At 38.5% G+C, this 27313-nt stretch overlaps 1 protein-coding gene across 5 annotated transcripts in view; it reads left to right on the top strand.

The window, feature by feature from the left end:
- Positions 1–27313, top strand: part of LOC104150540 (protein Largen) — a 157808-nt gene that overhangs the window by 126189 nt on the left and 4306 nt on the right. For 2 of the 5 annotated variants that reach the window (XM_068928652.1, XM_068928651.1), the window contains one exon: positions 19134–19249. The exons of 1 other annotated variant lie outside the window; for it this stretch is intronic. The gene's annotated coding sequence lies outside the window, so the exon portion shown is untranslated. Of the gene's footprint in view, positions 1–19028; positions 19250–27313 lie in introns of all 5 variants that reach the window. 2 more of the 5 variants (XM_068928650.1, XM_068928649.1) reach the window with 1 other exon arrangement.

The following is a 27313-nucleotide window of genomic DNA, read 5'->3' as shown; positions in this document are numbered from 1 at the left end:
CAGGAATTAACCCTCTGAACAGATAAGGCCAAATCTATCCCTAGAGCCAGTGGCTATATTAGTTATATCAAGGATGAATATGGCCCGCTCTACTGATGATAGGATATAGAGCTTGAAAAGGGCATGAAAAAAGATGAATTGGAAACAGATGTCAGGAAGCATTTTTAGAATGATACGTTTGTGAAGTAGCTACTGGGCAAAGCAGTTGATGATGGAAAACACAAGAGGACAAGAAGGGATGCAGAGAGGGTGAGAGAGTGCCAGGAAAAAGTGTCACTACAGCAACTCTTGGGTCTACTTCAGGAGCTTAAGTACAAAGGGAGAAGGAAGCGTCTGGTAATGAAGGCTTTCTCCATAGCTGAAAATGCCATGTGAAGATCTGTGCATGAATTCTTAAGGCTATTTGAAGGGTGAGTCCTGGGTGTGGACTGCTGTTTCTACTATCAGCCAGCTCCTCCAGGCCATCTGTTACAGGTGGCAGAAAGCTTTCTTTCGTAAATATATATTTATATATCCATATGTGTGCATGTGTGCGTGTGTGTGTGTGTGTGCATATATATATATGTATATATTTATACTTTTGCATTGGTTCTGTCAAACCCTATTTTGTCCATTTGCCAATTCTGTCTCTTGCTCTCTAAGACTTTGCCTTGTTTTCTCGTCCATATCTGAAAGTAGACCTTGCCAGAGTCTTGGGTGTTTTACAGAGCAAATTTATAGCAAAAATACTTTTCAAAATATTTTGTTATTCTTAAAGAGAATTCAGAGTGTTTTCTGTCAGACTTCAGTTTGTTGTGCAGTTGTCTTCAAACAAAAAAAAAAGGCAATTTAATTTGAAATTCCAAGTCAAAGTAAAAAATTGTATTTACTTTCCCATTTACTATGGGAATATTGATTACTTTGTCACAAGTTATATTTTTCCCCAAAAGTTTGCTTTGGGATAAAGTATTTTCCATTAAAGGACTTCTCAAGGGAAAAGATCTGCTTAGCTCTAATGATAGCATTTCATTATTTTGTATTTCATTTCATAGTTATCATTAGGAAAAATAAAAGATTGAAAGTACAAACTGCTGTACCCTGAACATTTTAAATGTATGACATAGTCGCTGTCTTTAGCAAAAACCATGCTCTCACCTTTTTTGTAAAGAGGTGTCAGTAAAAAAGGGAATATGTTCAAGGGAAAATAAGTGCCATGAGGATGTTTGAAGAGTGTGTCTATGATGTATTTCCGTTATTGCTTTGAGATCGCTTAGTAGATTCTTCAAATGAGAAAAGATCTATGCAGGTGAAGCCTGCTGTCCCCAAAACTTTTTTCTGTTCACTGCCATGCTGAGGTGTGAATTGGCAAAATTGAAACATAGAGACTCATTTAATAATTTCTCTTAAAATCTTGCTTCATATATTAGTAGAATTACAGCAATTACTTCCAACAGTCAGCCTGTGCCAGGTTATTAAGTTTATTGAGGTGGTTTCACTTTTTCCTAACCCCCTGCTCGAGAAAGACTGCGTTCACAGGACTTCACGAAAGCTAACTGCCTACACTTGAGTCAGCACTCAAGGCACGCCTCTGATCCTGGGAGGCATGTTATAGGATTATTTCTAAAGTGTGTTTACCAAAGAATGCAGTAAATAATGCATCTAAGACCAATACTTGCTCAGAGAGACAGACCATCAGATAGCCGTAAGGTGAGGGGCACAAGTGGAGTCCAGGTTGGGACTCCACAGCACGATTCAAACATCCAACTCCACGGTGTGGAGCTACCCACAGACAAAACGTGGAAAGCACTGTAGGAGAGGAGCCTCGCTGACCCGAAGCATTCCTCATCTCCTTTCGTGGAAGACGATGTAGCTGTTACACATATGTAATGAGCATGAGCATAAAATGCAGGCATTTGGGTATGCCTAAAGATATGTGGTACTGCTTGGGAAATTAAAGATGTGGAAACGGTGGATTATAACCTAGATATTCTAAACACGCAGATATAAATATGTGTGTATGTATATATGTCTACACATATGTGTATGCACAAACATACAGGTACTTTAAAACACAAATGACTTTTTTAAAGTTGGAGTCTATGCACCTTGTGCTGAGATACTATAGCGATGCATAGTGGATTCTGAAGAATGGATTTTATACCAGTATTTCTAGAGCTCTCTTAAAACCAGAGATAAGTGAACTACTATCAATTCAAATACCCTTCCATTTTGAGGACCTGAATTATCTAGAAGCTTGATAGTAAGAAATAGGGGCTTATCTTTGCAGTTATTGCGCTTTTTCATATTGATTTGAGTACTTTTCTTTCCTGCAGGTCTTCAAATAAGGTATGCCTTCCATAGCCATGTTTTCCACTTCCACTTCTAGCAGTGGTTCCTCCTTTTTTAGGTAGGACAATGCAGAGAGAGGTGGCATTTTTGCTTTCTGTTAGACGAGCATATGGATTCTCAGGTTTCTAGCTAGTGTCAGATGTGTCTGGGTAAAAGTTAGGATCATAAATTCCTGATTAGTTGAAACTTGGCTAATTCCATAGCATTTCAGGTAAGTCTTTGATGGCAGGAGAACGTTATAGGAGCTGCTTGCTGGTTGGACTCGCAGCATTTGAAAGCTACTTGCAGCCTTGATCGAATCCCTAAGCTGCACACCAGATAACCAGAAATGTCATTTGCTTGACCAGAGATTTCTACCTGTCACTGCACAAGGAAAATTGCATTTTGATCGTTAAAAAACGCATAACTGGCAGCGTTCAGGGTAATGGTGTGTATGATTCGAATGTTTCAAAGCTGTGAATATGCTGGGAGTAAAATCACGCTGCTTTTTGCACTTTTAGAGGAAAGAAATCCAAAAATGCCAGATGTTCTGAGTGCACATCATTTATGCAACTTTTCCCCACCTGCCATCCTATCTTTGGCAATACTGAGGATGACCAGTCCCCCTAGCACTCTCCACCTTTCAAGGCCCTTAGGATTTTCATAGTTCCTTTTCAGGTGCTATTCCATGTCTTCGCAGTTTAATTGTTCAAAATTTTATATCAGTTCATTTTATCTTCTACATCAAGACTTTTAAGATTAAGAGCATTTCTTACATTAAATTCTTCATAATTTATTTCTGACTGGATATATCAAATTTCATCCAGAATAGACACCACCAGTTACCGTTGTTCGGGTATAAGATAATAAAATCAGTCTGGTGTCCCAGAAACTTTTATTCTGTAAGTTTATCCTTGGAGTACCGTTAACTGCTTTACTAGTTCTCCCTCAAAATATATATTGAGAAAGGAATATAAAGAATGTTAATATTTCCTTTTGTGCTTAGATTTATGCTTGAGAAGTGTAATACTCAGGAGTGACAGACTGCATATTTGAACGTGAGATGAAACCTGATATTCAAAAATCAGATAAGAATATTACAAAAACAGCATTGTTACTTCTTTTTTAATTGATTGAAGGGGGGGGGGCTTGCTTTGTTTTGGATTTTTTTTGCTGGAAGTTATTATGTAGCAATGGGTAAAAGCTGTAGGACAGGCTGGAAGCTAGGAAATGATTCGATAATTTCATGTTATTTTTCCAGAATATAACGCACATTTCAGTTAAATGTGCAACAGTAATGGAATTGCAGTTGACTCACCAGGAATCATACTAAAAATATAACTTAATTTAGTAATGATTGCGACCTCAAATGCACATGGTAGTTTGTGTGCTAGAATAATATTTTGCATTCAGTCTGCCCTGCCATAAATTTTGCTTAAGGTTTAAATTTGCCAATAACCATGTCGTGGTGTTTTTAATTGCACCCTGCACTTTGAACAGAGAGGTTAATGACCGTCTTTCATCATGAAGATCCTTTCCACTGCAGTAAGTCTCAACCTGTTGCCTTCAGCATGTTAGATGCTTTGTGGCTGTAGTGCAGGGCAACCTGCTCTATTTTAATCCTGTGGCCAAATTCTGCCTTGGCACAAGCAGGCAAATTTCACTAGAGTCAGCATAACCATTTATAGAAATAGTGGGTTTGGGCCATTAAAACCATGAGACCTATAATCAGCTTTCCCACAAATGAGGTGCTCTTCAGCTCTGTTATTATATAACTGAAAAGCATCTATGAGCTCTCAAAGATAAATTACTGCAATTTTCCTCCAGTTCAGGTATATCCTACCAATCGTTCGCCTAAAGTGGTTAAAAGGACTTTGCTTTTAAATAGTTTTTTTATGCCTGCTATTTCTGACATTTTAAAGGCTTAGCATAAATATTTCCTCTGCCAGTTTTAGGGAGTATGAGGAGTCCTATTCAAAACGGTGCTGTCAGGCAAAATTTGTAGATTCGCTAGGGCAAAATGTTTCAAAACTGCACAATTATAGAGTTACAGTAAAGCTACTAGTTAGCTATATGCTCATAAGATTTAAAAAACTGAGTTCTTTAAAGGCACAGATTGTTTTTCTGATTTTTTTTAATTTTAAAAAGGTTAATTTGTAAGAGAGCGTAAAGACTATTTGTTCTATTCTCTTTTGTGGCGCGCTCAGCTCTATGTGCAATTATAAAAGTATGTTTTCTTAAGAACTACTGTTATATTCAGATATCCTTGAAAATGGATGCACTTCATGTCACAGCTCTGTTCTGTACAGCTTATGTAATAATTTTAAAAAACAGGAGGATATTGTGCAGGTGAGGAATGAGGAGATACGGTTATAAGTATTTTAAGTAATAAATTAAATATTTTTTGAAGCTAGCTACATTCCAATAATGCGGACTTGAAAGCATGCCCTCTCTCCTGAAATATTTGAGACAATGAACACGTTTGAAATCTATGTGGTAAATCAAAGCTTCAATTATACTGTTTCCTTAACAAAAAGCATGCTTAAACAGAGTTTTCAGAGTAAATCTTCTTTTCCTATTTAAAGAAAACACTTCCAGCCTGCGGCATGGTTCCTAAATTTGAAACAAGTTGGTCTGCAAGGATCTCATGGCATCACTGCAAGGTGATGCACATCTGTGTGTCTCAGGAAGGTCCTGGGAAGCGAAGGTAAGCTCCCCCGAGGGTCTGGCCTCTGACTGCAATGGCATAAGGGGCCTGCCTGTTCTTTCCTGCCAAAAATGTTCTGGCAAGTCTGTAAGAGGTTTTCCTCCAGAATTAAACCAGGCTTTTCAGGTGGACATAAGCCCAGATTTGTAGTAAGAAAGTGGACAGACCTATGCCAAAAGAATTTCCAAGAATGATGCCAAGGAAAAATTAATAAAACATGATATAAATTCTGTCCCCCCCTCCCCCCCCCCAAAAAAAAAAATAAATTTTAGGTATATTCACAAATTTTATTATGCTGCTTTACCAAAATATGTATTTTCCCAAGAAAGACTTGCAATGATTCACATATGCTATTCTGGTCCATACTGATTTTTGCTGTACATATAATTCTCCAGAGTTGTAAGTGCACTGCTAATCTAAGCCTCCTACAACCTTGTAAATTATCAAGCCTTGTATTATTCTGCACTGAAACAATTCATGACTGTCAGTGGGATTTATTCTTCATCTTCACAGTTTCTTTGTATATTTTATTTTTTTGATATTTATCTACCATATAAAAAGAAACAGTAAAGGAGACACTATATAGCTAGTACTACTCTGTAATGCAGACTACTAGATATTCCTTAGCTATTTTCATTTTATAGATGAAATTCGTTTATCCCCTGAAAAATCTGGGGGATATAGACATTTTTTAAAAAACAATATCTGTCCACAGATTTATTTACAAATGCACCTATCGGAAATGGAAAATACTCATGTGAATTACAAAACTGTACAGTTCAGGCATGTGACTGCTTCATTTTGGAAAGACACTCTGAAGTTGGAATTGTTGCAGTATCTAGAACGTTTTCTGTCCTAAATGCCTGTTTTTAAAAGACATAGGAATAGTTCTGCATTTCACAGAGGATTTTTTCCTTTTTGTAACACTGTACAGACATTTTTCAAGTGAACATTGCTCTAAACCAATGTTCAATGTTGTTTTTCTTGTATTTTCATGTGAATTCTGCAGAGATCTAAGTTTCTGCTAAATGTTATTTTTGAATTGGTAAGAAATAATATTGTAAAGCTGAGACCATGCTTGTATCATGTTAGATGTTTAAGCTTACTGAGATTGCTTACACTTTTTTCTTTTTTGGGCAGGGGGAGAGGGAGGGTAGTCCAAAGTATGGTTTAAATTTGTAATCTGAGGGAGGAGAAGAATATTTAAATAATGAGGAAGGAACAGCAGATTAGCATAGTGATCTTGCAGCTAGACAGACCTTGGAGGGCGGACAGAAAACAGGCGTGATTAAAAGGAAAGGCTAAAATTATGTCTCTTTCAACTATGTGTATGGGCGGGTACAGGATAAGTTCAATCTTGAGTCACACAAACATTTTAGCATAGACAGCAAAGGAAACTACTTTAGTAGGCAGGCTACTTCTTATGATGGACAAACTGAAAAGTCAATTTCTACATCAAAAGAAACGTTTTCCCAGAGAGCTAAAGCAGAACAGTCCAACTGCTGAAATCTGTGGAAAGTAGAAGAAAATTGACTTGTTTGTTTCCCGGTGGTTATTGCACAAATCGGTTTCCATACAGAATTAACAGATCTAACATGGTTTGAGTTCATAAAAGCGTTTGGCAAAAGAAACTGTGTTGTTAAAAAGTGACAGACTGTGATGAGGCAACATATCCAAAGATGGCCATGACTGCAGTTCCCCAACAGACAACTTTGTACTGTACTTTCTTTCCTCGTGTATCCTTTAACACAGGAGAGGACAGGTGGATATGTACCTTGTCCCTTCATGTTCTCATTAGCCAAATTTCAAAAGTCATTCTTCTGCTGCTATTTGAAAGAGGATTGTGCTAAACCCTTAAAATGACTTAGATTTGTAGTTTTAAATAAAAGTGGAAATTCTTAGACTTTGTTACTTTGATTTTTTTTATAGAGTAGAAGAAAATGAGCGTGGCATAACATTCTTTACCATATTTTTCATTGCAACAAAATAAGAATTCTGTTGCGAATTATAATATCCACTTTTGAAGAGGCTTCTTTTGATTGCATATTCTTCAACAGCAAATAACTCTGAAATCATATCACTCTAGAAAAGTGTTTTTTACAAGATAGCAAGCGTTTGAGGTATGGAGAAAGCCCTGACCTGTTGGTTAACTGTAGGCTGAGGCACTGTGGAGACCTTCAAAAAAGCAGTTAATGTGGAATCCCCATCATGCTGTGTTCAAAATCCCTTTTAAGAGTACAGGATATGTACCGAGCCTTAGCTGCAGATTCCTTTATAGATTTATACTTTGATTTTGCAACAAATGGCTTAATGATATCCCCATATATGAGAATTTAAAAATACGGGTACTTATGGATGTTTCTTACGCAGAGAGCACGTAAGCGCTGGAGCCTGTTTCTCAGAGTGACTGTGTAATATCCATCTCTGGAGACATTCAAAACTCCTTCAGACAAGGCTCTGAGCAACCTGGTCTAACTTTAAAGTTTGCTCTGGTTTTGAAATTGGACTGGATGACCTCCATATGTTTCCTCCAGCGCTGTTTTTTCTGTGATTGTGTCGGCCCCAAAGAGCTGGCTGGAAGTAACCAAAGTGATCATCTGGAAGAAACTGGCTTAGAAAGTTGCTGCCTGTCCAGCATCCATCAACAAAGGGAGTTTCGTTAATGGTTGGATAGCAATAGTAATACCTAGTTTAAACCTGAAATTCCCTGAAGATGATTTAAAGGTTGAGATTGTTAATATATATTTTCTAAACCACGTATTAAGCCTGGTTTTGCTCAGAAATTAATGTGCTATGAGAGGTAGGTATCGATGCATGTGTACGCCATGCACTAGTTCAGATTTAGCAATCTGAAGAAACTTGTATTAGAATTCTCTCATGGATGCAGTGGTTCTGCGTGGTTCGGTCTTAATTTCTGAATTAGTCACAAGAAGATGAAGTGTATGTTTCTGTGTGTCTGAGTTTCCTTCATAAATGTGCAGACTGTGTTTCCGTCTCTCTCTGTTAACACTGAGTATCGTCTGAAGTCGTATCAAGCACCATTCTTTTTCCTGCTCTAAGGATGTCTGCTGTAAGTACACGAGTCTGTCCCTTACGGCTGTTCACCGAATGCTTTCCACAGTTGATTCAGTCTTCCCGACACAGCATACGTTCTTAATTGTGTTGTTTTGTGACTGAAATGAAAACACTGTGTTGCACCGTGTGTTGCTGTATCATTTGTACTGTATGTCACTATTATTGATAGCTGGAGCAGAAAGTGTAACTATCAGAATTTTCATTAGTTTTAGTTAATGAGACTATCAGCAATATTATAATTTAACACTCACTTGCTTCCTTGAGTTATTACGTAGTAATATCTTTGAACATAATCATGGCTTTTTTTCCCTTACTTAATACAAACATAAGAACGAGTGTTTTATCGCTCTAGCACTGATAGATAATGTCTCATTGTACTGGCTGTAGATGCTGTGGCCCATTGAATTCATAACATTAGTAGTATATTGAGTTGGTGATTGGATATGGGGTTTTTTTTGAGAGATAGATTATTACTATTACGTAGGAAGTATTTGGTCAGAAAAGACATTTTGGGGAGTTGTTTTTTGACTATAAGAAATATATCTTTTCCTTATTGAGTTTACTAATAAAACTAGCATAGAATATATTTTTGTCATACCAGTATATAAGGTTTGAGAAAAAGGGACCTTTGTGCGTTTGCCTGTGTTGAAAGATTGTGGAACATGTAAAGTTACGTTTCAGACGGTCACTTCTGGGTCCGTGTGTTTCAGTTGCAATTTCAGCATTTGTCACTAATATCTGACAATTGGAATTAATTTGCAAATATTACTGCTGCATTCCAGCAGCACTAGCAAACATCACTGTCTTGAAATCATGAGTGGAAAAGCTACCAGGAGATGCAATGTATTCTTTTTACAAATGGAAATCGTAGTAATTTCATTGCTGAAGTAACAGTAGATCTTATAGGATAATTTTTCATGAAAGTATTCATTTATTTTGCACTCTCATTTGCCTTGCAGAGAGTGAAAAGCACAAGTGCATAAGATAATCCCAAAGCCAGCTCATAAAATGCTCGGGCTAGAGGAAAGGTTGCGAATTTCAGTGATTAAATGACTACAGGCAGCAGCTCAGGCTCTTTACACGTACTGATGAACGCAAATAACTGGAATAAATAAATGTGAAATCTCAGCACCCAATTGCTTCCTGAGTCTCTTATTGCAGTGACTTGATTGACATGAAATCAGCTTCTGCCTGCTTCCTTAAGTTAGAAACTCTTTGCAAAGATTCAGTTACCTAGAAAACTTTACAACTCTAAGATCGTTATCTGGTATTTTATATTGTTTCTATCTATAGGAATATGTTTCTTGTATTTATTTATTTATTAGTGGTTCAGTAGATCCAGAAAAAGCAGCCAATGGCTGCTTTTGGTATTATTTTGCTATATTCCTAAAAGTCAGGCCTTTTCACAAGCAGATAAGCTTCCTTGTGTCTTCCCGATCCTGAAGAAATTACCGTCAAAGTCATCAAGAAGAATATAAAATGAGGAGGCCATGATAGGGATGGTTTAGGTTCGACTCTGCAATGAGACTGTGGAGTTGTCCGGTTTAGTTGCATGGAGTAAACTGCAGGGACTGTTAGGACATTACATGTGTCTGTCTGACAGATGGTATAACTGTTCTGTGTGGGTATTTTTTTTTTTACTTTTGGGTACTGTGTGAGTGCAGGTAGAGTAGGGAGAGAGGGGAGATTGCACCTTCTGGGAGAAGAGCAAAAGGTGCTGGAGAGGGAAACACGCTGGCTTGGGGGATGAGGACTTTGGGGCACGCCAAGAACATCTAACACTATCCGGTTGGCAGGCGCTGAGGAATAGGCACTTATAAAGACAAAAAAAAAAAAAAAAGACTTTTTAAAGTTCATCTTTAGGAAGTCTAGTAAGCCACCAAAAAAAGATGCTGAATGTAGAGCAAGCCTGGAGGGCGTACCGGCCACTGGGGAGGTTTGTTCATAGTCCGTTTCATTTTGAGTCAGTCCCGCATGAAAGATCTGAATTGCCTTTTTCCAAATGTTACCTTATTCCAGTTGGGCCCTAACAAAACCTAGCATTAGAGACTGCAAGTCCTTTTGGTATTTGAAGTGTGCTCAGTTTAAGAAAGATGCGGGCAGATCCACCAGAAAATTTTATCCCATTTCAGGTCCTGTGAGAGCATCTTCGCTAATAATTTCTCTATTCAGTGCCCAAGGGCAGCAGTCAAAATTTGGGTGGCAGAGTACTAGGATAGAAATGAGGAGGGGTCAAGTGTGTTTTTAGCACAAAACCTGTTTCTTGGTTTATACTCTTTCATCAGAATCTTTCCATCACCTGCGGTGAGTCATTAACTGCAGCCCTACTCCCCCTTGCTCAGTGACTCATGCGTTGTTTTCTGCAAAATTGCATGGTTTCAGCAGAAGGAACGGTGAAAATCCCACATTCGGAGTAATCTGTAATTAAGGATCCTAGTGGTCTGTTAAACAGAAGACCAGGGTTAAAATCCAGTCGCAGAAGGGAGTTGAACGTTGCTTTTTTGCTCCTAGGCAGGTATTTTAACATTTAAATTCTATTTTCACCTCTCCCCTTCTCCATTCTCTTGCTTCCCTCTCTGCCTTGCCAGCCTTCCCCTCTGGATGCATTTCAAAAGGAAATGGCAGCAATCACTTCATTTTGAGTGGAGCTGATCTGATGGGCTTTTACCAAGAAAGCGTGTGTTCATGGGGAAGCTGGGTGAAAGTGTGCCTGTTCCGGGGCCCCACTCAGCCGTGGATGGGAGCTCAGCCAAGTGGCTCAGCCTTGCAAAGTACTTCTGCTTATGTACAAAAAAAAAAAACGTGAAAAGGACCAAGCTGCAACTTTTACTAAGTTAAAGCGTCGCCGGGATGCAGTAGTCGCTAAACAAAGGGACATTCAAGGTAGTAGTTTTGATTTAGCGTCTGTGTTGTCTTTTGGGCGTGTGTGCCATTGGATTTGACTTGTGGTGGGTTGGATGAGACCAGATGACCTTCAAAGGTCCCTTCCAACCTAAATGAGTGATCTTGTACTGCATCCCTACCTGAAATCCTAATAAACTTAGGAAGGAAGTTTTGCCTAGGAAGAAAAGTAAAATTAAATGTTTCCTTTTTTCGTCCTGCTGTTCTTTACCTTGACAGAGCACTGTTCCTTGCTGCTCGGTTTTAACTGAAATAGTTGCTGTTTTGTTGATTGTTTGGCAAGGTCTATTTGAAATGGATCTTTATGGGGCATATGTTATAGAAATTATGCTGCTGAATGGCTGGTATCTTGTTTTGCTAACTGACCCTCTGGAATCCTTGCCTACGATAAAGACATTGAGGCCATAATGCAACGTTTTGTTTTTGTATAGTATCTTGCGTCTTGGGAATTTAATTTGAGAATGTGTAAACAATTTGCCTTCTTTAAAAAGTATTCGGAAATGAGAATACTTGTTCTGCATACTAACTTTAGATTTTCTGACAATTGTTTTGAGCAACTCAAACTTTTACTTTGATACCTACAATAGGTATAGGTTCTGTCCTGAGGGGTTATGATGCAAAGGAAAACAGTTTGGCCCAGACAAAGGCTTTTTCCTTCTATCTTCTGATATATTTCATTTTCCCCATAACTACAAATTCCTCCTCCTCAGGCTACCCCAGTTTTGCTACATCCTTTTGAATATGCATTTTATTAACTTTGCTGGGGACAACTTCCTTTTTTGTACCTTGGTAGTATAATTATATACAATTTTGATATTGCACAGTTCCTTTCATAATAATAGCTATATTCTGGCCATCTCATTGCTTATTTTTAGTATGCTTATACTAGTGAGCTGCAGCTCCCTTGAACGGGAGGTGAAGTTCTGGGAATGACAGTGCTTAGGTGAGAAGTGAGGTCTTTGACTGGCCAATGGCTTCATGCCGCTTGCAAGTCCTCAGGCGACTGTGTCTGCCCAACACTGGGTATGTGGCACCACCGCGAGACAAATGGGATAAATGTGGTCGTACTCACGATTATCATACTCTCTGATTCTTAACATGAAGTGATTCCTGCCATTCCTTTCAGAATAAGGTGTGGGAGGACTTTTTTGTCTTTCTGGAATTGCGGGGGGATTGTGGAAAAACAGTGGACAGGTGTCAGCATTTCAATGTTTTAGTTGGCACTCTCGTTGCAAGATCTCCAGGAAGAATAGTAATAGCCTTCACTTGCAGGGGAACCAACCAGGTCAGGTAGAAAACAGTAGAAGCAACGGTTTGGTATGTGAATGAGCATCGATTTAAGGGCAAAGTCTGATCATACAGCTAAATTAATTCTACAGCAAAGATGAACCTCAAGATAGTCCGAGGCGAGCTTTTTCAGTCCACGTTTCTAAGTTTGTGTGGATAAGGCTGAGAGAGACAAAAACTCCAGAATTTTAATTGCTGAGAAAATATTTCCTTTCAGCAGAGAAATAGTTGCATATGACACATTACCTGTCCTGCCTGTGTCTGCAGTGCAGACAGAGAAACTTGTGATTCATAGCCCAGAACATCTTTAAAGCAGAGGCATCATGTAGTGTGCAAAGACACCAGCTGTGTAAAATGTAGGTATTTTGGGTAAGTACAAGCCAATTTCGGTCCTTTAGGCAAGGTCAGAATGGTATAACTCTAAAAATAAATAAACAGATAATCTGGTAAGAAAATACTATCAAAATGTAAATAATTGAAGGTGAAATATAAGAAAATGTAAAACTTCCGCTGTTGCTGTACTGACAGCCACAAATGGCATTTGCAAAGGACTACAGGCATGTCAATGTATTCACATATTCCTTCTGATAGTACAAATCTTTTATGATACACAAATTTTTATCTTCAGACGTGTTATCGGCACTTTGACTTGTTGAAATTCACCTTTTACAGAAATGGAGGCAGTTAAAATAAAAGCATTATGTCTGCAGAGAAACACTATTAATAGAAAGTTTCAAGGTGACAACTAAATGTTTTGTTATTCAACCCAGAAGGAGGGCCTAAGCAAATAGAATCATTTTACTGTTTGATTAAAAAAGGCAATTACATGTTCTGCACCTTATCTTTAAAATGCATTAGTACCATTGGAAATTCTGTATTCAGCAGGGTTTATCACAGTGAAATAGTGGACAAATAAAAGATACCTCTGGAAACTACAGTGAGATTTGCTATAATTAGCCTGGCAGGTTAGTTAACGTTAAATTTAAACACTGAAATTTTAAATAACCTAAGCATTTTTCAGTTAAACCTTGGGTTAAATATCTGAGGATGAATTTGGCTCCTTTGTAGCTATTTGCATTTAGATATCCTATGAATAAATAATTAAATATATTATTTAGCAGGTTCTGGCCCTCTCTCTGATCTGTGCAGTGGGCACAAAACACAATGAATTTATGGTTTATGAGTTTATAACCAAAAAGGGGTTAATGATGTATAGACAGTAAAATGTCTTCTTACTTTTTATGCTCAATCTAGAATTCCTTGCTGTAGCCTTCATAAAATTAGTGGATAAGTCTCCTGTGCTTTCGGATTTGAATATCACTGTTCTATGTATTTTCTGTGATAACTAATGCCGTGTCATCTGACACCAAGGCAGAGTGCGCTGTTATGGCTAATGAACTTTGCACTTTGTACGAGAAATAGGTTTCTCTGCATGTCCCAAAATTAAAAAAATAAATACTTGGAAATAATATTTTCAAATGGTATTAGAAGTGTGAAATGTATTTGAATCCGTAACCTGCAGCAACATTGCATATGCAGAACAACAGCTCTTTGCATTACTTAAGCTGCTGCAGAGTGAGTATCAGCAGAGCGAGCTGCAGACCCCACAGAGGGTCGGTATTGCCTGTATTGATTATTGATGCTTCAGGGACTACAGAAGAAAGCTAGAGAAGAGGAGAGTCGAAATGGCATTTTCAGAGATCCCTGAGAGTGCACAAGAGGAAGGATAAGGCAGAAAATACACGAGGTGAATTACTGGCTGTGTAATTGGTGAATATTTCTCTTTTGTACATCATCCGCTAGTGGGATCACTGGAAGAGAAGTGCAGGAAGAGGATACCTGTTCGTAGTAGATAGCAAACGTACTCTTCTGTCTGAAGATTGACTGGAACAGCCAAAAGAGGTTTAAGCAATGCAAGAGCAGAGGACTAAGAAGGCATGTAGAAAACACAATCAGTAAGATAAAGAAACTGAAGAAGTAGCAATTCAGTGACTTTATTATGAACGCTAATTGGAATAACAAGCAAAGAGAATGGAAAACTCCCATTTGTTGAAAGACACGTAATATAGTTGTGGTATTACCTAAATTTACGGTTTGCATAACTGGAATACGCTCTGGTTATCACCTGCCTAATGTGCAGAGTGAATACAAGTTCACACATATTATGTGACGATAAAGACATAATACCTAGTTTTACAGTAATTCATTCTAATGGTAGGATTGTAAATGCCTGTGGAACTAGTAAAATCCACAGAGATGAAAAGAATAGAGATGAAGAAATCTTACAGACCCATCCGTACATGAATATTTTTTACCGTATCTGAATCGCTCTTTATTTAGAAAAAATACTTAGAAATATTGAAGTTCCTTCTGGTCACTCCAAATAGAAATGGAATAGTGGCAAAAAGATCAGCAGGTTGGCGGGCTTGTTTTATGAGTAATACTCATAAAACTCATGAGTAATTTGCATGGTGAGAAAATTGCCATTTTTCACATAGCAGAATAGGAAACATCATGTGGCAGCGCTACCTTTCATCTTTATTAAACAATGCCTCTTTGGAAGTATTTCAGCAAATACTAGAAGAAATGAAATGAAATGGCCACTCTTTGGTGTGTTTAGAGGATAATTTTCCCCAGTAAAAGCGTATACTATAATTACCAGCGCTCTGACTCAGGCCGCGGTCAGGTTCCAGGGGCGTAAGCCTGCAAATTGCATACTGGAAAGGGAGCTTGTTTCTGGCTGTGCCAGGCATCTCTGGCGCCTGTGACTTCAACCTTATGTCCCCGGCAGATTCAGGGTGCCGAGTGGGGAGCCGGGGACACCCGGGTGCTGTGGGGCGGCAAGGTCCCCGTAGGTGACACTGGGGCTCAGCAGCCCTGCTCTTTTTGGCAGCCCGAGCCCAGCCCGGCTGCAAATCCCCTCTTCCTTGCAGTAGCTGGGGCACTCCGGGCAGGCGGGATCTACCCTATAGCGGGATAGGAGGATCGCTGTCGAACCAGTGTAAGAGTGGTTAAATCAAATGGTGGTTGTTTTTTTTTTTAATAAGTATCCAGATATTTTTGTACAGACCTGAAGGTAACCGATATTTATATGAATATGCATGATTTCCAAATATGCTAGCTTTTGTTTTTAGTCTTAGGGGGCTTTTAAAATTGTCTCCTGACTTCTTGAAGAATTAAACAGCAAGCTAAAAATATTATTAATAATGATTAGTGCATTGGCTATTTATTATACGAACCATTGTTAGGAATTCCATTTTAGTTAATATGTATAAGAAACTTCCTTAGATTTGCCTTTTGTAATTCCATCTCAGTGAATAGCCCATTATTTAAAAATCCTATTAAAGAAAGGCTTTGTGTGAAAAACTTGGTTGTATCGTCTTGATCAAGAGCGTATTGATCCTTCCCCAGAAGTTTTCATATTACATTTCGGATTGCCTCATTTTAAAAAGAAAAAAATTATCTGAAACTCAGCATTATCCATAGTTTTTGCACTAGTAATATTTGACAGCTATGGAATTACTACCCAAACAGCAGAAGACTTGTATTTCAATTAAAACCTCTAAAGCAGAAGCCACATTTTAGCTACTGCTGATGTATTCTTATCAGTTACTAGAGCTTTCTGCTAACTCTTAATCAGTTTGCGCTTTCTGCACTTTCCTATTTATGGGAGCTATTCACAGGATAAAGAAGGGAGGATGATACATAAAAAGAATTTTGCATCTCTAATCTCTATTGTAGAAAAACCTTGCATACAAGATAATTCCCTTTATTAATAAGTACATAGTTTGACTTCAGCCCACAGGCAGGAGAGAAGGTTCGCTTTTTTGGTTGCTGTCTTTAGCTCTACTGCTAGGTTTCCATTAAAGTTAGAAACACAACAAATGCAGCCAACACAGCACTGGTCTTAGAGTCTGCATAGTGCAAGACATCAAAAAGTGAAGGGAAGGCAACAATTTCATTTCTCCACTATCCTCAGCCTCTGAGGTGGCGATTAGGTTGCGTTATTCTAAGCGACACAAGCCAGCAGGACCCAAAGCGGCTGCCTGTGCCCATCCTATTTAATTCTAGCTCTGGAAGGAAAGCCAGGATATTTTGACTCAAGCATAAAGTAAAATGCGGATTGTGTATTTGTGTGGCCAAAATGAAAAACTGCAAACTGTCATTCTGTTCAGCATTTAGATATTCCAGCTGACACAAATCCAATTGTTTTATTTCATCCACTCGTAAATAAAGCATGGGGCAGATGTGCTAGACTTACAGATTGCTGAGGAAGGAGCTGGTGGCTGTCAACTGTTCTTCTTTTGCCCTCCGATACTGGAGAGAGGAGAAGCCCAAACTGAGTTGCATCCTCTGCCTGAGGCGTTTTGAACTCACGACTTCCCTGGTGCCCTAAGGGTACGTTACGTTTGCAGAGCGAGCGGTGTGGCTGCAGCCTGCTTATGGCTGCGCCTCTAGCTTCTGTGATGTCCCGCAGCGAGAGAGGAGAGCGTGTGTGCTGCAGTAGCTTTTGTGTTTTGGAAAAGTCGTACGTACCACATTGAGGAGGACAGAGCCTGTTCCTTTCTCATCTACCTTACCTATGCCTGAGGGATGGACTGAGCTCCTTCTCTGCAGCCTCCACAGGTGCATGTCCTCTCTGGTTTATCTGACGGCCAAGGGTTCAGTGCCAAGGGCAGTCCCTTGTTTGGGAGCATCACGCTTACAACCTCCCCTTGCCCAGCGCTCCCGGCAAGGCTCCTGCAGGCTCCCTGTGCCAACGCGGCTGGCCAGGTCTGGCCTTGTGCCAGCTCTCCCCGGCTGCCAAGCAGCCACAAAAAGTCCAACGTCACTGAACAAAAGCCTTAGCCAAGTCCTGTCCTACCTGTCCCTCTTGCTCAGGTCCCTCCCCAGCAGCTGATTTTTCCCAAGCCAGAGCGGGATGAAGTGTTCTGACTCTGTTGATGAGAAGGATGAAGTTTTCCAACTCTCTTCATCTTCCCCTCCTTACCGCCCTTCCCACCCGTGGAAGGCAAGCTCTGTTGCTGTTCATTGCAGCGGTGAAGGCCAGCTGAGCCTCGGTTCATCTGCTCTCTGTTGGCATGTGTTTAGACATTCCTAAAAATAGTCTAGAATTCGGTTCTCAGAGAAAAATAAGTTTGCAATTATATTAAGACTTTTAATAGAAGATTGCGGGAGGATACAGCTAGCAATTTGCCATTCAGCCTGTGCTCTGTGTTGGTGGGAGGAGTGGTAAAGCGTCACTCGAAATGGGAGCTGGCCTTGTGGAAGAAAGCCTCTCAGCTGCAAGCTGTCAGCTTGTCATTTGTCCATTACGTACTGCACAGGTTTGACATGGTGCGTGAAGATTTTGTTATGTGGCAATGAGCTTTCAGCCTGCCTGATTTACAGTTGCGATAAGCGCAGTGGTTTATATCCCTGCAGTGCTAGGACCTTTTTATTTTTCTTTGTGCTTTTCAGTTTACTCGTTGCCTTATTAAACAACATGGGTAAAAAAATTCACAGAGGTAAATTTAAAATCATTGCTTTTGCTGATGCATACTCATTGATGTTTTGTTTTTTCATTTAGGGAACACATTTTGTAAATTAAGTATTTATTTGTAAACAGTAAGCATGTACTTCTAATTATTGATGCAGATGATTTTTTTTTTTTTTATCCCACTGTATTGTCCCAGGACATGTTTGTCGCTAGGAAACATGATAAATATCAGAAATAATTAAATATTAGAGTTAGGAAAAGCAAGCTGTTCCAATTTCCTTCAGCTGGAAGTTTTCAGACCTCTTTTGACTAGGGACATATGTTCTTTTAGGCATTCAGAGTTAAAATGCTCTTAAATATTTTTAAGAGATTTGATATAAAGGGTGAATTCATTTTTTTAATATTAACTTTAAAGGCAAGTTTCATCTGACCCAAATTTGGCATTGCTTGTTTGGTTTACAAAGGAAATACAAAGCCATTTTATTTTTCATTGCCGTTGTCATCTGCTAAGAATCCCAAACGAATACTCAGCCTCTCCATCAGCCTAACGCGCGATTCTCTGCTCTGAAAAAATTAGCAGAACGCATTGTGACTCGAGCTGAGCTGATTTTCAAATATTTGCAAGGGGATTATCTGAATTACAGATGAAGCAGGTTTGCCTTCCTCTTTCACTCCTGCTTAGATCGCTGCGTCGCCTAGTGCTTAGTGCAAGGTCCGTGCTGTCTTCACCAGGTCCTGCTTTGTTCACTCATGTCTAAAATTGTGTCTGTTCTCTACAGAAGACTCCAGAAGGTTTATCAAAAAATGAATTAATGTTCCGATGACCTAATTTACATAGATTTTATATTGCATTTTTTGTTTTCTTACATCTGCTTTACTGCACCATCAGGGTAACTAAGAACCCACTGTGTAAATTCCTTAAACCAGTTTCAGTGTAGTGACCATATTGCTGCTTTTCACAAAATATATTTAATTCTCCCATTGTCATATTTCTCTTTCAAACAACAGTCTCATGTCTGTGGCTGTTGGACTGCTGATACGTGATCAGTTCCTTAGATGATTGCTATTATTGTTCTGTCTAAATGAATATTTATGCTTATATTTTGGAAATTTTAGTATTAAAAGGATAGAAGGAACACAGGAAAAGCTATAATTATGAGAAATCAAAGATAATCTACTTTTAGGGCCTTTTTTTTATTCCTTTCTGATAGATAGGAGGCAATTTATTGTCTTCTGGTGCTCCTTCTCGAACTCTTCCTCTCTGTCTTCCAGGCTCTGACAGAGATGGCAGCCACAGCTTCTAGGAGATTCCTCGTGTCTTTCCAGTTTTATTTATTGTATTGCTTCTTCCTCTTACCCTGTTCGTTCCATGGAAAGGAAGGAGGGACCTGGAAGACACGGGGGACACACTGACACCTCTCAGAGTATCTGCAGAAGCATCGAAACAACAATTTCCAATGACTCTAAGAGAAGACATCACCTTCTAATGCAAGGTAATGGCAGCAAACCTGGGTCTGTGTTAGGCCTTGGAATTACGTGAGGAGTTAGTTGGTTTGAACACCAAAAATAGAAAGTTTAGAGACTATAGGATACAGTTTAAAGAACAGCAGCGGGTAAGACTGGACAGATAAACTCAGGAAACCTGGGCATTAACTGTAACCGTAGACATTTGAAGGTTGGTGTGCAAGTATTCAGCATTAAGTGCTTTCTTCTAACAATTTTGACTTGCTCAGCAAAAAGCAAATCATTTCTCAGTGCATGGATACAGAAACAAATATCTACAACAGGACGGGTAGAAAGTCCATCCTACTTTTAAAAAATCTTGTTTATCAGTAGTTTTGGCCTTCTGTCCTGTGCAGAGGAGGAAATGCTTGAAGATGTATATCAAATGTGCAGAGTACCGTCTGTGACTTACTTTGAAGAGCTGCATGCTCTCTTAGTTTGAAGTCTGGTTTGGAAAACAACTTTGATTCAGTGGGCATAGAGTAGGTTTAAGAGTTCAAACATAATTCAACTGCAGATAGCCCAGAGCACATCCCACCACTATGATTGCAATCAGGATTTTGCAACAGGCTTTCTTATATATCTGACTATCAATCAGAGTTATTTAGATAGATAGATCCATAGTTTTTATTTTGTTTTTCGACTTCAAAGCAGTCCGTCCCTTTGGTGAAGAGCACACAGAATTGCTGGCACAATAGTTTGTGGTATTTTACTGGCAAGGTAAACACTATATCTGAGGCCTATGCATAAGATGCAAAGCACTGGATTGCACATTTTGCTAGTAACCTTTTCCTGAGTAAAATTAGCAGAAGAGCTTAATGGGGATGTATTTGACTGCTGACCTTTTTTTATTGTCCAGAGTATCTTTTTTGTTAAGCAAATCGTTCAAAGCCAGACAAGTGTGGATGCTTGTTTTGAGGCAGGCATGGTCAGCCAGGTTCAGTCACCAGCAAAGGTTTCAGGATTGCAAATGTTGATACTGAATTTAAAAAAAAATCCAGTTCATTGAACTGGACGTTTGTTGCAAGTCAAGCCTTTGAGCGTATCGATGGACATTATGAAAGGTCTGCTGCTGAGGTGATTTATGGCTTTGAAGTTTTCCTGTAATAATGAAAGGGATCTGGAACTGGGAGAGGCAGTTGCCTGTATAATCATCCCCTTTTCCTGCTGCGGTTCCCCACATGCTACTAGTTCTTTATTACCTTTTTATACCCATTGATTTCCGTAGGGCGCTCTGTGCTGAAGACAGAGAGAAATTAAGTTCCTTAAAGAATAAGCAGAGGTAGACCTTTCTGCTGAGCCTGTGCTGCTCGATTGTCCCGTTTGGTTGTATGTATCATTAGGCATCATTAGAGGAAAAAAGTATGACCGCTAAAATTTTCAAGAGATACTATTTCATTCAACTCTAGACTTTTTGGCTAATGGCTAAAATGGGCTGCAGGAGTAAATTGACCTATGGCAGATCTGTAAAATGAGAAGACTAGGTGGAAGGTTGAAAGCCCGTATTCAAACCTAGACCTTCATTTTCTTTGCTTTTTCCAGAGGTGCCCCAAAATGGTATGTTTTGTTTTAGATGTAATGTTATCTCATACTAACATAGCAAAATTCTGAAAACTCATTTTTAGGATTACTCAAAATAAATAAAAAAGCGTTATTTTGGGTGCTTAAGAAAAAGATTAATTGTGCTTGTCCTTGATATCTGCCTTTTAAGCATCAGTCACATATGGTTTGTTAATTCTGAGTGATGGATAAGTGGGAGCAAGACAGCTAATAAAGAGGCAGGTTTTAAAAGAGGATGCACAATAGCATCTCCAGTTTTATATAGAGTTATTAGAAGAAAAATGTAGAAACAAAACTTTACATCCATCAGAATGAAAGTTCACACTGAATCATAGAATATTTTCTAAATTTTTAGGTTCTTGTATTCTATATGTCTATTTTTATAATCTAGAAAGTCAGCAAATTGTAACAGAGATGTAACTTTTAACAAATCAGATCTATTTACCAAGGCTTACATTAATTGATTTTGTACATTCCCAGAAAATATGTAGCACTAGCCGTAAGGAGATTCTTTAATTCTTGTTCTTCAATGTAAATGGCATATCAGGTTCTCTCTTGCATATGTATATTGTTGCTCTGAGTACAAACCATATGCAGATGCTAGGTCATTTACTGATGATTAGCCATGACTTTTTTTTTTTCCCCACCATCCAATCTAAGGTTATATCCAGTTATGTTTCCAGAACATCTCGTTTTCTATTCAATTTCTTCTTGATATGATGCTTTCCTTGGAAACTCTACAGCGGAGCAAGCAGGTTAAGTCTTGGTAATTTCACGTGCAGAAATTTGAATATGTTTTTCAGTATGTCATGCCAGTGGTCAAGAAGTCTTCCAGGAGGCTGCTGGAGCACAGGGGCTTGCAGTAGGCACCACCCCATTGCTGCATGGCCTTTTTTGGATGAAAAAATGTGAATTTAAAGATATGGTATTGAATAACCGGTACACTGCAGCATGGGTGTCACCTTCTAGTTACTCTGACGTGTTTGGGAAGAGCAGGATACTGCAGTTTCAGTAATCTCCATATCTCTGCTGGCAGTCAAATTCATTTTTAATCTTCTGTGGTGAAATATTTGCACCAGGTGATAAAGGAAAAAGCAAATCCTGTAAACCATTTGTTAGCAAACAGAAAGGTGTCGGCTAGAATCATAAATTATTTCATCCATCAACAGACAAACCTGCAAAAAGGCTAAACCAAAGTACTTACAGATATTTTCTGATGTCTTTTAAATTTTTCTGGCTGGAAAAGTCTAATCCTACAAGGTTGCTGCCTAGCTCAAGTGATAAGAAATAGATGAAAGATCAGTAAATGTCAAAAAGAGCAGAAATATTGATAGTTATGTTATCTTATACATGGCTCCTTTCACCCATATACATTTTTTAAAAATAAGCAAGTGGAGGGCTGCCAGTTCACTGATGAGCCATCCTTCCTAGCTCCAGGCTGAAGAAAAAAAGGTTACACCTGTCAACTGGAAGACGTATTCCACAGAGAATGGTTTTCAAACCAGTCACATGTCACTTCAAGACATGTAATTGTGCAAAAAACTCTAAACTCTGAAAATTAAAACAAAAAAACTCGAAAGACATTAAGAGTAGATGCAAGTCCTTTAAAACATTTAATTATTCTATATAAATTTTTCATGTGTCTGGAGAAGAATGTCAATTTCAGCGAGTGATAAAGGTTTCTACCAGTGGCATGGAGATTATGCCCTGTACTCAAAGAAAGCAAAGATATACGTTGAAAGTATTCAAGTCTCATCGAACACTGAATATCAGGAATCAGTAAATTAATCTTATTATTCTGTATTCACTGAGTATAGAGGTTTGTTATAAATATGACCCTCTGATTTTCTGTGATATAGTCAGCTTCAGGAATTGATTGATTTGGAAAGTAAACCATTGGAAACCTTAATGTTGACAGAATAAACAAAGCATTGGCACATACGGGAGGTTTAAGTCTAAGACTTTCCATCTCTCTGCTTGAGTTTTTGAAAACAGCTAGGCACTTTTAGTAAACGGAAGGCAATGATAGCAAAGACCTTAGTTTAGCCTAAGTAGCAATAGGCATTGGTAGGAAAATTTGGACAAGAAATTCTTTGGCAGCTCATCACAAAATACCAAGCCACTTAATATCCTTGTTTCATTATTTGCTTGCTGTGGTCTCGCGTGTGTTAAGCTCGATAGCTAAACTTTCTAGCCAGTTCCCTAAGCATATTAGCAGCTAACATTTCACTAATCTTTTGAAGCATAAAATTACTTCTGTTAGATACTTAGCTGTCTTCTGCATTTCTTTCTTTTCCTAATCTTCATTCTGCCTCCATTTGACACGGATGTGCATTCAAGTTAATTAATGAAACTTACTTTGCCTCAGCATGAAAAGGAGGGCAAAAAGTAAGGGCAGAAAGGTTAAAACAGCACCACACTTTATCTGGTTCTTATGCTTAGAGACACGTAGTTTTAAAGAGCTGCAGGAAGGGTGCCTGGGTTTCCTGGATCACGACTTCTTCCGTATTTCCTGTAGGAGCTTCTCTTTATGCATCTGAGATACAGAGCATCAGTCAGGGAAAGGGACTGTAGGCCTCAGGTTTGCCTGCCCATACATTGCCACAACCTCCAATACCCAGCCAAAAGGATGCTGCAAGAAGCAAATTTTTGTTCACTAGTAGGGATGTAGGGGATTTTGTTTGTTTGTTTGTTTGTTTGTTTCAAAAGAACTGAGAGTCCATAACATGTATCAGAACTCTCTTGTTCTAGTCTTTGTGTTTGTATGTTTACTGTTTGGAGTATCTACGTTCTGAATAGACAAGGCAAAAATCTGTGGAGAGCGGAAGGGATAGAAAGTAAAATAAAACACCAATAACTTGTGATGTGTTTAGATTAGTTGAATTGCCTGGGTCACACAGGAAATGTGCAGTCGAGCCAGAAAGTGAACCCAAATTTCCTTTTACCCAATTAAGTGCCTCAAATGCTTTTTTCTAGCTTTATTCTTTCATTATTGTCCAGTGAACATTTGGTATAAACTGTTTCAATAATCCTCAAAAAAATCACTCAAAGAATATTTGCTATATTAAAAGATCTTATGGATAAATGATTGTTATCTTTTGTTTGAGTACCATCATTGGACATTGCAGTGGCTGTCAATACATCAAATTAATTTCCATAGTATCACCAGCAGATCTTTTCTAGGGACATATCTAAGGTGAAGAGCAACTTCTTCTATATAGACAGACCCAATCTAGTTTTAACCTCAGCAGCTCAGCTACTGCTATTGATACAACTGCAATGGCCCCTTGAACTGTGGCTTTGGATGGGACCAGGCAAACTGCAATATGCCTATTTGCAGCCTGGTGGATATCGTCCAGTATCTGTCCTGTGCTCAGCTCTTTCTAGTAGAAGAGAGAGAGTTTTAGTGAGTACTTGTTTCATGAAAGATATATTGTAACATATCCAAAAACTAACTAAAAAAAAAAAAAAAGAATTTAGCTTCCTAGGAATGTAATCACCTGTGACATAAGTAGTTCTATCTTCAGATGTGCTTTGTGGTGTTGCACAAAATTGTTTTCCAGCCTCTAAGGGGATGAGTGAATGAAAACATGAGTGAAAGGCAGGAGGGTCATGTCAGTAAAATGACCAGATAAAAATATTTCATAAGGTTGAAGATGCTGAACAGAAAGGATCTCAACCAAAAATACGTCTGAGAAATTTGCAAGTTGCTTGTTTATACAACCTTTCTGTACAAGCCACAGAGAAAGATCTTCTCTAGTAAATTTTACCTATACTCGAGGAGGTGCTTCTGACCAAAGGGAGCAAGGCTGCCAAAGTTTCCTAGGATGCATCATCAGAACTTGCCTTGTTTTTCCCTCAACTTTTTCCAATGCTATTCTTTCCCCTTTGAGCATTTTTCAGCCTGAGTTTTGATGTTTTGGGCAGTGATTGTGACAATCCCTAATGTAGACTTCCATGGTGTCAGGATATCACCTGGTAGCTTTGGTTGCCTAGATTTCAGCTGTGCTGGAAACCAGTGATATCAAGAAAAAAGGCTTAATTTCCTGTTGTTAGTCCCACAGATTGCTTTTCTCGAGTCTGAACTGTTTGGGACATTACTGAGAAAGCACTACAGCAATTTGGCCAACAGTTCATAAGTAATAAGCATAGGAAATTTTGTGAGTGTCATACATGGACAAGCACAATGCCCCTTACATTCGTTGCATGGTGCTTTTGTTGCCATTGGTTTTTCATTATTTAAAAAAGAAGTTGTAGAGTAGTTCCCAGAGCCAATAGTCTGATGGTCTATGTTTTGTTGTGTGAACGCACAAAGACATTAAACTTGTACAAATGCATTATTTAAGCTGTATGACTTCAGCTGGGAAATGCTATCTGGGGTATTTGATACATTCTTCCTTCATATCCTCTCGGAGATCGTTTGCAGGTTTCTATTTGGAAATAGTTCTCTTGTAATAGAACTGTTTTTTAGAGAAAGCCCTAGAAATACTAACGCTGGAACAATGTAGGACTAGGTGATAACTTAATTGCGTTAGAAAAGTGTTTCTAGGAGAGATTAGCAAGATGATGATAGTAGTGTAGAAGAGGAGCTAATACATGCTGTCTACGTGTGATTGGGTTACAGTGTATAAAAGAAGACAGTCTGAAATTGTATAAATGTAGCTATTTTAATGCTATGTGCCTTGTCAGAGTCTCTTTCAAAGCTATAAAAGAAACAACTTTCAATAAGCAATTGGGAGTTCTTGTTTGCATATTGGCATACAAATCATATACAGACTGAAACAGTAGGATAAGGCTATTACACGTGAATCAGTACTCTGAATCTTCTGAGGAGAAACCTGGAAGAGCTACAAAAAAAGGGCAGCAGTGGGTTTGTTAACGTTCTGTGTTGTTGAGATTCGGTCATGAAAGTTTTTATAGAGAAAGATGTCTCAACAGTACTGCACCACAGAACACAAAAATGTAAACATTGATGTATATAGTTAATACGTTGTAGGAGAAGTATAATGTTTGGTAAAAACATTGTTCTTGCATTTGGCAGAGTTGCTGTAGTCAGAAAAACATGCAAAATTCTGTCTGAAATGTTCTGGCTTCTGGCTAAAATTACGTATTTTCTTTAATCCGCTATTTAAATTTCTGTCTACAAAAAAAGATATCAAAGGTCATGGACATGAAGAATAAAAAAAAGCTCTGCAAAAATGTTCCCCTCAATACTGTTGCTTCTATTGAAAGAATGGGCATATTAATACATCTATTTTGAAAGGAACAAGAAAAAGTAATTTTGATAAAACAGTATATCTGAATCTAAACATTTCTATAGCTTTGAAGTATAACTGAGTAGCTGAAAGAGATACCACTATTATTTAGCAATACCTGGAAAATATGTACCTTAGGTTTAGGAGGATTTACTACTAAATGATTTTTTTTTGATAGGAGCGCTTCTTTTCCTCTTATATATGTGAATGCAACTAATAGTTTGGCTTGTGCTCTGACTGCTGCTGTGCTTATGCCAGGTAAGAGCGTACATCAAAATGATCTTGTCTGTGCTAAAATGATCCAGATAACAGAGGATTTTAAATAAGGTAGTCTTTCAGGTGCTTTTATTAGGCTCTTCAGATGATTCGGAATTTATATAGCTTAATCCTAATCAAGGAAATTTCTCTCTCTCAACTGAATGTGAAGCTGATTTGCTAAATATTTTCCTCACTTGTTCTTGATAACTGGGATTAGAACCAGCATAGGAAGTGGCATCTAAAACATCCTTTTTTGTGATCGTTGGCAGGCATCACTGCAATCATCAGTTAAAGGTTGATAAATGTTTTCTGTTTTATTTGTTTGATATCTTCCTATCATACCATTATAGAATAAAACTGCATTTGTTGTTCTTAAATATTGTAATTTGAACCCGAATGAATATCCCTGTACTTTAAAACAAAATTTATTGTTTATTCAGCTAAGCTGGAATAAATTGTTCCCTTCCTATACTTAGTCTGAACTTTGCTTCAGAACGGAAGATACACTTGAAATTCGGTGAAACTTGCCCGTTATTTTCAACAACCTCGCTTCGTCTAGTAGAAGATATCACCTGCTCCTATGAACTTCTCCCATTCTGGGCCAAACCTCTGAATCCCCGTTCATTTTATGTGAACCAGCGTATGCAAAGTAATCTCCTAGGTCTAAGGGGAAAGGCTGGTTCCCTCCTGCGGCCTTCTCCCCCAGTGTATGTCCTCCACAGCTGTCTGTGGTCACGGCCCTTTGGAGGACGATCTCCTTGCACTGGACCCCTGGCCAGTTTTTTAGAAAACCATATGACAAACTGAATGAAAGCAAAGGGAGTAGGTGTATCTGGGGTAATACCTCCATAGAGTTAAAATGAACCTGAGAGGAGTAGGTATCTGTTTTTGAATGGGAAAACAATGATATTGGTTTCTCTGGGTGTCTGTTTTTTGAAACTAAAGAGTGATGCTGTGAAAGGAAGAGAATGGCCCAGTGGT

The sequence above is a fragment of the Struthio camelus genome, chromosome Z (genome assembly GCF_040807025.1).
Source record: "Struthio camelus isolate bStrCam1 chromosome Z, bStrCam1.hap1, whole genome shotgun sequence".
Classification (NCBI taxonomy): Eukaryota; Metazoa; Chordata; class Aves; order Struthioniformes; family Struthionidae; genus Struthio; species Struthio camelus.
Note: the sequence above shows the minus strand (reverse complement) of the source record. Positions and strands in the feature narration are given on the sequence as shown.